At 36.0% G+C, this 7,112-nt stretch overlaps 1 pseudogene; it reads right to left on the reverse strand.

Moving 5' to 3' along the window:
- Nucleotides 1–1,283: 1,283 nt before the first annotated feature.
- Nucleotides 1,284–2,465, reverse strand: LOC118833915 (annotated as a pseudogene).
- Between the last annotated feature and the right edge of the window lie 4,647 nt (nt 2,466–7,112).

A 7,112-nucleotide genomic window follows, 5' to 3' on the forward strand; every position in this document is an offset into this window, starting at 1 on the left:
TTTTTTTATTTTTTAAGGTTAAAGTTTCTGACCTTTTAATGACCAAGAACAATTTTATATAATGTAGCTTAATAAGCCTCCACACTCTTGTGAGGTAGGTAAACAATACTACCCATTTAAATATATTGATAGATTAGAAGTATGAGTAAATAATATACTCATATATTAAGCAATGAGAATTGGAATAGAACTCTCTCCCTAGCTTCAAACCCAAGACCATAATAAATTTAACTTTAACAATAATGATCTTTAAAGGGTTACTATGATTTGAAATTTTGTCGACTGGTTCTTTGTTCACACTTGCATATTGATAGATGCAGCACTGCTCTTTGAAGTCTGGTCCCTTTTCCTAAATAATGTCCATTAGATACAACTATCAAGGTAAACTTCCAAATGTGTCAAATTAAGGCATTATCTTGCGAGGACTAAATTTTGCTGGATAATTTATTTTTAAATTGCCACAAAAGAACTTGTAAAGGGCTCCTATCAGATTATATAAGTGTCCATTTTCAGTGAAGGTGTACCACAATACCCTTAAGAAAAGGAAAGATGCTTTCACTTTGTATGGACACAGTTGCACAAGTAGAAGAAAATGCTAACTTCTGAAAATACTAGGTTTTATTCACACCCCAGTGGCAAACAATAACCTTAATAGGATGACTAAATTTCTTTGTAGATCACTATGTCACATTAAAATACAAAAATCCTTAAACAAGCAGACAGTTGAAGAATATTACATGTGATCTTACTGGAAATTGTTAACCATATACTAGTCTCTTCTCAAATCACATTTCAAAGTGCTTTGTCTCCTAGTTAGTATATGTCACTGCATTTCTCTGACAAAATAATGAAGGCGCAGCTAGTGCAAGCAGATGTAAACTCATTCAACTAATAGACTGAAAAAATATATTGGTTGGTTCTTCAGAAAGATTTTTTTTCTAGACCAATAGTGGTCTCAAATAACAGTTTGGATCATTTTCACATTTGCAGTCTAATGGCTATGTGACAAAAAACTTCACAGGAACCAAACTAAGTAGCAATGGACATTTGTTAGGGGATTCACTGCATTCTACATCTCCAGCAGAAATTATACTATTAAAAGGCTAGGCAGAATGAACCTAGAGTTTGAACTGGTTCTTAAACGTTCATTTCTTTTTCCTTTTTTTACAAAAATTGTTTACTTGATTCTACCAAGAAAATACAAAACATAAGGCTGTAAGTAACTATTAGTTGTATTTAGGCTTGGATAGTGCAGTAATCCTCAAGGCCACAGCACACACTTTTCACTGCTGCTTGCACTTGGTTGGGTTTGGATCTTTCTTCAGATCGTATTCTGGATCATTTTCCTCATCATCTTCTTCTTCCACTTCCTCAGCATCAGCCTTTTTACCTTATTCATCATAATCATGATCATCATATTCAATAGCTTCCCTTGTGAAGTATAATCCTGATTTCAGGACTATACACTCATGTAAAATAAGTGACAGATTTCAAAGTCTGCTGCAAGGATAGCTTCCACATCATCATCCAGGTCTCCACTCTCAGGAACTGCAGGAGGAGAAAAGAAATTGAAGAAAGAATCATTGGAAACTGTTTTTCTCACAGTTTAAATGGTCTCACATCCCTTGTGTTTCTGTTTCTTCTTAATATTTTTCAAAGTAAAATTTTTCCCTTTTTTCCAATCTACCTGACACCCTGTGCATCTCATAATTTCTTGTCCAACAAAAAAGAAGAGAACAGAATCATCTGGCTCTGATCACATGTGATATGTCTTTGTCAATGGCTCATTTGTGAAATGTTTGTTGGGTTCAAAGTGAAATTCTAATGTAAAACTCATAGGTTGACCAGCACCTGAGAACTTCACTTTGATACCTTTCAAGTGCTTCAGAATAGGTTCATCATGTTCCTGAACCACATCACTGAGCAAGTCAACATTTTTAAAAACAGTCAGACAAAATTCAGGAATTCCTTTAGGGTCTTCTTTTTCTTCATCTTTTTTTTCTCTTCTTCAAGATTAGCCTTCCCTTTTATTTCCTCTGAAATCTCTTCATCATCATCTGGGTTCCATTCACATTCTTCCTCTGTAGGTTCATAAATTGCATTGAGGATTTCACTTCTGTCTTCAAAAATCAGCTAGGAAAGAACAGTATACTTTCTTTCAAGAGCATGAACTTCCTCATAGTACTTGGCTTCTATCTGTTCACATTTCACCTGAAGGTTTTTGAGGGCATTCACATATTGCTTAACTACTTTGGCAAGCTTTCAATGTATTCAATTGATGTTCCCACTAAACCATCCAATCTTTCTTGAAGAGCTGCGAGAATCTGATAATTCTGCATCATCTGAACAGTAAACTGAGGAGCTTTGCTGTTTGCATCTTCACCAGTTTCTTCTCCCACTTCTTTGACATCTTCCATATCTTGTTGGTCAAGTTCAGTTTCTTTGTTATCAACGTCTGCCATGTTGTAAGACTTCTGAATATTTGAGGTCTGTAACTGCTGCAGAGACCAAATGGCCAGAACTGTGCAGCCTGTGACTCCAGGCAGTGGCAGTGGTGGTAGTGGGAGGAGATGAGGAAGGAGGAGGAGGAGGAGGAGGAGGAGGAGGAGAAGGAGTAAGAGGAGGATGAGGAGGCTCTTTTACTTTGGATGAACTATTTTGTTTTACATTTTGTAAAAAGGGTTTTAGGACACATTATATATAATATACATTAATATATTTGTATACTAATCATACAATCATATTTTAGACAATATCATATATATCACCAATGTACCAACATGCCTAACAGCAGTCTGACTCACAATTATGAGAATCAAAGATTTTGCAACAAGATTTAAGTGACCTACACTGACCAACACATTGAAGATGACTTTGTTAAAAGTGAATTATCTCAAAGTCACAGTTTGTCCAAATAGTTCCCCCAAACAATAATTCTAATGTGAGGAACATTATCATGGAAGAGACACTGCTAAATGAGAAGTTATTCAGGTAATATAATGGATTGAATATTAAGAAGTCATATGATTGTTCATTAACCAATTTAAATATGCAATATTGGTCAATAAGCCAATCAGTTAATAAACATTTATTGAACATTTGCTATGTGTTAAGCATTGAAGTAAGTGCTGGAGATAAAAAGAAAGAGCAACAATAGTCCTTGCCCTCAAGAAGCTCACAATTTATGGAGAAGAAAATATGCAAATAATGATTTATAAAATATATATACACAGGAAAATAGAAATAATGAACAGAGGGAAAGCAGTAGAATTACGATGGATTAGGAAAGACTTTTTGTTGAATGTGAGATTTTAGCTAGAACTTGACAGAAGCCAGGGGTGTCAGTAGGCAGAGATGAGGAGGGAGAATATTCCAGGCATGAGGGAAAGCCAATGGAAATTCCTACAGCTAAGAAATGGAGTGTCTTGGGGAACAGCAAGGAGATATTGTGACTAGATTGAAGAGTATTTGTGTGTGTGTGTGTGTGTGTGTGTGTGTGTGTGTGTGTGTGTGTGTGTGTTGGGGAGAGGGGAAGTAAGGTGTAAGAAGACTAGAAAGTTATGGAAGAGGGACTAGGTTATGAAGGGTTTTAAATGACAAAAAGATAATTTTATATTTAATCCTGGAAGTCAACAGGAGTTCATTGATTTATTGGGAAGGTGAGTGACGTGATCTAGCCTGCACTTCAGGAAAACTATTTGAAGGCTGCATGGAGGATGACCTAGGATGGGAAGAGACATGGCAAGATGATAACCTGCACCAGGATAGTAACTATAGCATAAGAAAGAAAGAGGTATATGGGAAAGATGTTTTAAATGTGAAAAATATTGGATGTAGGGGGTGAGAAATAGTGAGAAATTGAAACAGCAATGGTACTTGCCACTACTGTGGCTGTGTAAGGCCAATAACACCAGCACACAGGAGGGCTACTAGCACAGGTTTTTGCTATGCTCTTCAAAGGAAGGCAACTTGAAGGGGTTAACAGTCTTACTTTAATTAAACATACATATATCATTCACTTAGTTCAGGGAAAAAAGCTAGTACCCTGAACTTCAGACAGTATACAAACAGAAATTACATGTATACATTATATAAGCAGAGCCAATAAACACAAATGAGTAGACAGGCTTCTAACTGTCTAACTATAGCAATACATACAGAGAGAGAAGCATCAGCATCTGGGTTTTCAAAGCTGGGGGCTCCATGATGGCTACCTAGAGTCTTATCTGGTCAAATCACAAGACACTCTTCCAGGGAGTGAGAGCCCCAAAACAAGACACCAATCTCAGATCATATATACCCACTCAGGAGTAATTGCTAGGTGTAGTGTCCTTGGGCTGGGAAGAAATCTGTCAGGGATAGTGTTTTGAAGCTAAGGAGAAATATGATCTTGAAATTGAGGTCCAAGCACAAGCACCCAAGCACCCCATCACATTCTTGAACATCTTGTGTCCATCACATCTCTGGAAAGTGGTGGTCAACATGGTTCATCTAAAGGCATTTGGAGACATGGCTTGACATTACATTAATGAGTGTAATTAAGTCTTTCAAAGTTGTTTTTATTTACATGGTTGTTGCTTTTTTATATATCCTTCTCCTATTTCTTTTCTATTCACTTTACCTCAGTTTATACTATCTAGCATTCTCTGAAATATGTCTGGCCATCATAATTTCTAGATACTATTCCCTTACATTCTTCTAGCCCCAAATGCTTAAATTCAAAGCTGTCATTTTTTTTGATACACTTTGCCCTTTTCTTTCATTACCTCCCTCCTTGCTTTTAATACCCACTTAAGCATAGAGAAATATGTTTTGTTTCTGACCATCTCTTTCCTAGAATAGTCTTCCCTTGTAACACTCCCTTGCCAATATTCCCTATCGTGGCTTGGCTTTTTTATGTGTGATGTATTTACATAACAAAATGGGTTTGTGTTTGTTTGTTCCACCCTCCTTTGTCCAGCTCAGATAAGAGAGTGGTTCATCTGATGCCCACTGAATCACATCTTCTTTCGTGTTTGAATCGTCCTCTCATATATCCCAATTATGAAGCAAATTTTATGACTTTCTTCCTTTTTTCTGCTCTGGTACTTTCCTTTCTTTACTCTCAGAAAAGAACTAATACTCCCCAAGAACTTTTTATTATTATTATTATTATATTTTCTTTATTTTCTTTGAAGACATTAATATTCTGAAAGGATATTTATTACTTCTCTGATTGGAAAGATAACAATGCATCATCCTATAGCTGCTCACATATTTCTCAGATTGATAGAGAGACATTTCTTATTGATCAAATGGCTTTACATTTTGTGAGTTTTCTGGATTCCTGTGTTAGTTTTTGAGTTTCTAATTATCAATAGGCTTTTAATAAAAAATTCAATAGAAGGACCATTACTGTGAATTGTGAATATATTTAATAATAAATGTTTTTTTAATTTAATTTAATAATAAATGTTTATTTCTCTCAATTGTACACATTCAGTTTAAATATTATCAATTGTAAGAATTATAAGTTTTCCTTGTAATGTAGTATTTTTTACTACTACCAGTTAGCACATCTTGGTCCTTCAAGGTATTCTTAAAGCTGGTTTTTCTTAATAATTGTCTATTGCATGGCATTACCTCCCTGATGTCATGGTACTCTTCATGAAGAAAGGAGAAACAACAATCTCTGTGATTAGAAACAGGAGCTGCCCCACTGAGGAACCAACTGCAATTGCTCTCCTCTCTTCTCCTCTCTTCCTCTCCCCTCCCCCCTTCCCCTCCCCTCCCCTTCCCTCCCATTCCCGCCCCTCCCCTCCCCTTCCTTTCCCTTCCCTTACCTTCCCTTCCCTTCCCTTCCCTTCCCTTCCCTTCCCTTCCCTTCCCTTCCCTTCCCTTCCCTTCCCTTTTCTCTTCTTTTTCTCTGTCCACCTAGGGTATCATACCCTTAATTGCTACTGCTCTGCCCAAATGAATGTAAATTTTGATCTCTAAACTTTTTTTTTTCTTACGGACCATGCCTTAAACTCAAATCACTCTGGCTTTCACTGATTGGCCAACAACAGTTCCCAGGCCAAGGTCCACTTGGTAAATATTTAGACCCTGACTGGCTCATAGTGAATGTAAATAGCAAATGTTTCTGATTTAGCCAGAAACCCTGAGGTTCTTCTGATTCTTTTTTTTCTCTTTCTTTGTTTCTTTGTTTCCTTCTTTCTTTCTTTCTTTGTTTCCTTCTTTCTTTCTTTCTTTCTTTCTTTCTTTCTTTCTTTCTTTCTTTCTTTCATATTTTTCCTTCCTTCTTTTCTTTCTTTGTTTCCTTCTTTCTTTCTTCTTTTCTTTTTTTCTCTTTTGACTAGGTAAAGAGTTCATTCTCTACCTCATTTCTTACAAGGCTTAGTCACTGAATGGGTGTTGCCTCAGTCAAACTAAGACTTAAACTTCAAAAGGCCAAGGTCTTCCTACATCCAGGGCCATCTCCAGTTGTCTTGATCTGTGTCTTGCCACTGGACTCAGATGGCTCAGGAGGAGAAAGTGAGGCTGGTGACTTTGTACAGCCTTCCCTTACTTAAATCCAATTCACTTGCAAGTCATGACATCACATCCCTGATATCATGGTCCTCTTAGAGAATGAAGGACAAACACCTATCTCATTGAAAATCCTTTTCTTTCCCCTGTGGGATTATACACTGGTTTGCAGGATGAGATATTCATGACTGTAAAAATATATCATTTTTTAGATTATTGTGTGCCAAAATCTCACATTTTCTTGTAAATGTAGTCATATCTTTTTAAATCATATTTTTACTAATTAAACATAAAAGAAATTTTAGCATTTGTTTTTAAATTTAAATTTCTCTCTATTCCTCCCTCCCCTAACCCCTCTCTGAGACAGAAAGCAATATGATAAAGATTATACATGTGAAATTATGCAAAACATATTTCCCCATTATTAACATATTATGAAAGAAAATACAGAGCAAAACAATAAAAACACCATGAAAAAGTTAGGATAGTGTAAAATACCATGATTCAATCTTCATTCAGACTCAGCCAATACATATAATTTTTTTTAAAGTTCATTGACAATTTCTGAGGTACTTAGCCCATTTTCTGCTTTATTACACACAAGT

The sequence above is a fragment of the Trichosurus vulpecula genome, chromosome 1 (assembly GCF_011100635.1).
Source record: "Trichosurus vulpecula isolate mTriVul1 chromosome 1, mTriVul1.pri, whole genome shotgun sequence".
Taxonomy (NCBI): domain Eukaryota; kingdom Metazoa; phylum Chordata; class Mammalia; order Diprotodontia; family Phalangeridae; genus Trichosurus; species Trichosurus vulpecula.